General features: G+C 39.3%; 1 non-coding gene across 1 annotated transcript; it reads right to left on the reverse strand.

Moving 5' to 3' along the window:
- Positions 1-2355: 2355 nt before the first annotated feature.
- Positions 2356-2461, reverse strand: LOC122663522. The gene has a single exon (XR_006333186.1). It is a non-coding gene; the product is annotated as a small nucleolar RNA R71 (small nucleolar RNA).
- Between the last annotated feature and the right edge of the window lie 2755 nt (positions 2462-5216).

Raw genomic sequence — 5216 nt, forward strand, 5'->3', positions numbered from 1 at the left:
CAAGGGCATTGAAGAGATTTCACCTCAAATTAGAAGTATGACCAAGAAATTGGGCAACAAAGGAAAATCAAGCATAAGGGCATAACTGTAATTTCAAAAAATTGGGAAATTTTCAGAAGATATCCGATATTGGGCTCATATCATCCGGAACATTAATTGGAACAACTGTAATTCTTAGATTGAGTCCATCCAGGACCAGAATGAAGAGATATTTTCAAAAAGAGGATTTTGACCAAATTTAGAATTTATATTGATTTTAGATTTAAATAAAAAAGAATTCTCTCTCTCTCAGCCCTTTCACTCTCCTTCTCTCTCCCAACTTTCTCTCCAGCCTCTCATCTCTCACGACTCCCTCACGGACTCAGTCCCTTACGGATTCTCTCTCTCTCTCTCTCTCTTTCTCTCTCTCGCATTTTTTTTCTCTCCATCTCTCACGCTCTCTTTGGTTTATGATATTTCTTTTTAAGAACGACTGCTCCCTCCTAGAATCCTCTCTCCAACATCCACAACCGAGCACAATACCACTTACCATCATCCCATCCTTCCTCTCAGCATCTCATCTTCTCTTTTTTTCTTCTTCTTCTTATAAGGATTTTCTTGGACAGCATTCCGCAAGAAGACCAACCTCACCATTGAAGCCACTCCAGCTCTCTACCTGAGTATCATGTTCATGGAAGATCACCATTGCTGCCCCCTGTTAGTTAGCGCCATGAGTGGCTAAGTATCTTCTGTCTTTAGGTGTAGATGATACATTTGATTGCTTGATGCTAAGACTTATAATTTTATTTCATTAAATGAATTTTATTGCTAAATCCAGTTTAGGGAATTTGTTTCTATGATTCATCTTCTCTATTCAAGCAATGATATTCATATGATTGTGATTGAAACCGATGATAGTCTATAACGGACCGACTAAGCGTACTAAGCCAAAAGTGAAAGACGATAGTGATCGGCAAGATAGGTTATAACTAGGTCGAATTCCAATTTATCATTCTGTGGTGTCATTAGGTTTGTAGCTGTAATGAACCGTAAGTGTATGCCATAAATTAACTAATGAATCAATGTGGATTCGAAACCTAAAGACAGTCTTTCTCTTTCATCTCTCAAATTGATTTTTAGTATCCCTTATAGTTAATTAAATTATTATTTTTTGTTTTGTTTAATCAAAACCCAAAACTACTATATTTCATCCTTAACATTTTAGCCTTTTAGTTTCTCGTGGATTCGATCCCTACTTACCACTGTTTTATTAGTTCTAATTAGGGTTTACTTTTTATCTTTTAACGACATGATCAAATTTTAGCGTTGTTGCTGGGGAACCGAAGCACGGTTTGCTAAGATTGATTTAGTTGTTTCATTTTCTATTTTATTTTTATTTTAATTTCATATTTTTTTAAAAAAAAATAAAAAAAAAACACAATCAGAATTTTTCTTTTTAATTTTTTATTTAGTTTAATTTTAGTTCAGTCTAAGTTGCTTTTATTTTGGTTTGCAGGCAGCCCAGTTTGCAGAGCAAGGACGAGTGCGCCATTTTCAGCCCAACTTGTTGAACTTGCATTCACCCCCTTGCACATATTTTTTTTTTACTTTATTTATTTATTTATTTTTTCCCACTCTTTTATTTGGTTCTCATCATTGTTAAAGCAGAATTTTATTCTCCCTTCCCCTTAAGATCATATGTGTAACTTTCTTTTTATTGGTTATTCGTTCTTGGATGTGAAAAAGTTCAAGTGAGGATCGATCTTCATTGGAGCTAGGCATTTCAAGTATATACCCTATCTCTTCTATTTGATTTGCTTAGTTTAATTTTATGATGTCTTCCCATCTTGGTTGTGAATCTTTTGGTCGTTAGTTTTTTTATTTTTATAGTTTTTAGTTTAGTTGATGCTTGGTCTTCGCTCCTGTCATCCTACATTGACCGATTTAGACCTTGAAATTGAGAGAATTTTGCGTTTAATTCAGAAAAATAAAAGAATGGGAGAGAACGAACCAAACCATCGCCCATTGAGTGAGCCCTTCACTCCCTCGACCTATATGTCGACTTCATGCATTAGGGTTCCTGCTGTTCAGGCAGCCCAATATGAGATTAAGTCCAGTGATATTCAAATGCTCCTATTTTTTTATGGACTTAACAATGAGGAACCCTAAAACATCTGGATGAATTTTTAGTGATATGCTCAATTGTTAAAATCCAGAATTTTTCTGAAGATGCTCCGAGGTTGATCTTGTTCCCATTTTCCCTCAAGGATAAAGCCAAACAATGGCTCAATTCCTTGGATGCTGTAGTAATCACTACTTGGGCGTAGATGCAACAAAAGTTTCTGAAAAAGTATTTCCCCATAGCTCGGACCAATCAGATTAGGCGAGCCATCACTAGCTTTTTGCAAATTGATGGTGAGCAATTTCATGAGACCTGGGAAAGACTTAAGGACCTGATTAGAAAGTGTCCCCATCATACTATACTTAAGTGGCAGTTAGTTCAATGCTTTTATGATGGACTAACTGATAGACATAGATAGATGGTGGATGCTTCTTATGGAGGTACATTCATGCATAAGAGTGAGACTGAGGCTTGGCAATTGTTTGAGACCTTGAGTGAGAATTCATTGCATCATGTGTCAGCCTCTAGGACTGAAATTCCCATGACTGGACCCCAAAGAAAAGGTGGTCTCTATGAGGTACATAAATTTGTGTCCATACACACCAAGTGGACATGCTCTCTCAGAAGTTAGATTGTTTGTTATCTACAGGGCAGATTCCTAAGCCAACAAATTCTCCTCAAACCTTTCAGGATGTGTCCACTCTTTGCACCAATCCTTCTCATTATATGAGTGAGTGTCCCTTAGTTGGGAAATTCCCTAAATATGTTCAAGAACAAGCCCAGGCTGCAAAGAGTTTCTCTGAATCGGGTAATGATCCATTCTCTAATACTTATAACCCTGGTTGGAGGAACCACCCAAACTTTAGTTGGAAACAACCTAATGGATTCCAGGCTCCACCCTATAGGCAAAAATTTTCAAATCAACAGAATGCCTATAGAGAGCCGCAATATCCACTTCCTCCACCACCTATGAGTTCATCATTAGAGAAAAAGGTGATGCGTGCCTTGAATGGATTGGACTAAAACACTCAGCTCTTACACTCCCATACTCAATCTCTCACTAAGTTAGAAACTCAGTTAGGTCAGTTAGCTTATGCCATAAGTAGGAGAGAAGAAGGTCAACTACCAAGTCAAGTGGTAGGAAATTTTAATAGTCAGCCTCGTAACCGATTTTTCCATGAACAAGCTAAGGCAGTCATGACTTTAAGGAGTGGCCGAGTATTTGGAACCCCTGAACAGAGTTCCCCTACAAAGAATTCTGAGAAAGAGGTGAGTCCAGAACCTAGTCCTAAAGCTTCCTAATCTTCCAAGGACCATAAGATTGAACAAGTTGGGATGGGTAACAACCCTGGTGTTTACATGCCTAGAGCCCCTTTTCCCTCTTGTTTAGAATCTCCATCTTCTTCTGCATTTGGCAAGAAGGGTGCAAGAATGGAAGAAATGATGGAATTGTTCAAACAAGTCCAAATCAACCTCCCCCTTCTAGATGTTATCAAGCAAGTTCCAGCTCATGTTAAGTTCTTGAAAGACTTATGCACTCAAAAGTGTAAGCTGAAGACCCACATTCTTAAGACTATCCATCTTACTGAGCAGGTTAGTGCAGTCCTGTCTAATCAACTCCCCCCTAAGCGTATAGATCCAGGAGCCCCTCTTATATCTTGTACCATTGGCAACCTTGCCATTGAGCGAGCGCTTCTTGATCTAGGGGCGAGTGTTAATATTTTATCCAGCTCAGTTTATGATCATTTTGGGTTTGGAGAATTGAAGCCTACACAGGTTATTCTCCAACTTGCTGACCGTTCCATTAAAGTACCTAGAGGTTTCATTGAGGATGTATTAGTTAAAGTAGATGAGCTCTATTTTTCTGTGGATTTTCAAGTCCTTGACATGGAAACACAAACTAATGGGAAACCATAGTCGATTATCTTAGGACATCCATTCTTGGCTACTGCCAATGCTTGCATCAACTGTAGATCAGGTGCAATGGATATTTCCTTTAGTAATAAGAAGCTCCGATTGAACATCTTTAACGCTTCTTTAGGGCCCCAACATGAGGAAGAGTGCTTCTCTATTGATGTTATAGATGAGGTAGTAGTAGAGTGCACACCGGTGATGTTAGCAGATGACCCATTGCAGTAGTGTCTGACCTTCTCTAGAGGTGATGATTTTGATAGTGATACATATACTGCTGAGGTCAATACATTATTAGATGCCCCTACTCCTCTAGACCGTCCTTCGTGGACTGTCAAGTATGAGTCACTTCCTCCCCTGGCTGAGAAGCCACTATTGAGTTCTATTGAGTCCCCACCAGTGTTAGAGCTTAAACCATTGCCAACCTCTTTGAAATATGCTTTTTTGGGATCGAATGAGACGCTACCTGTTATCATTGCTTCCAACTTGACATCTGACCAAGAAAGCAAACTATTGGGTGCTCTCAAAGAACATAAGGCCGCCATAGGGTGGTCCGTGGATGATTTGAAGGGCATTAGCTCATCGACTTGTATGCATCGTATCTACTATGATGATGGGGCTAAACCTTTTCGGGATGCACAGAGGAGATTGAATCCTAATATGCACGAAATTGTCAAGAAAGAGGTGGTGAAATGGTTAGATGCAGGCATTATTTACCCCATCTCTGACAGCAAGTGGGTGAGTCTCACTCAGGTTGTGCCTAAAATATTAGGCATCATTGTCGTTGAGAACAACCAAGGTGACAAGGTCCCTACTCGTACAACCACAGATTGGCGGGTATGTATTGATTATAGGAAATTGAACGCTGTCACCCGCAAGGACCACTTCCCTCTCCCTTTCATAGACCAAATACTTGAGAAATTAGCAGGCCAAAGCCATTATTGTTTCCTAGATGGATATTCAGGTTATAATCAGGTGTCTGTGTGCCCAGAGGACCAAGAGAAAACTACTTTCACATGCCCCTATGGTACACTCGCTTTTAGGCGGATGCCCTTTGGTTTGTGTAATGCACCCGCCACCTTCCAGAGATGCATGATGTCTATCTTTTCTAACATGGTGGGAGAGTTTCTCGAAGTCTTCATGGATGATTTCTTTGTATTTGGCTCTTCCTTTGCTGATTGTCTCTCCAAGTTGACTAAAGTTT

Source organism: Telopea speciosissima, chromosome 5, assembly GCF_018873765.1.
Source record: "Telopea speciosissima isolate NSW1024214 ecotype Mountain lineage chromosome 5, Tspe_v1, whole genome shotgun sequence".
In the NCBI taxonomy this organism is placed as follows: domain Eukaryota; kingdom Viridiplantae; phylum Streptophyta; class Magnoliopsida; order Proteales; family Proteaceae; genus Telopea; species Telopea speciosissima.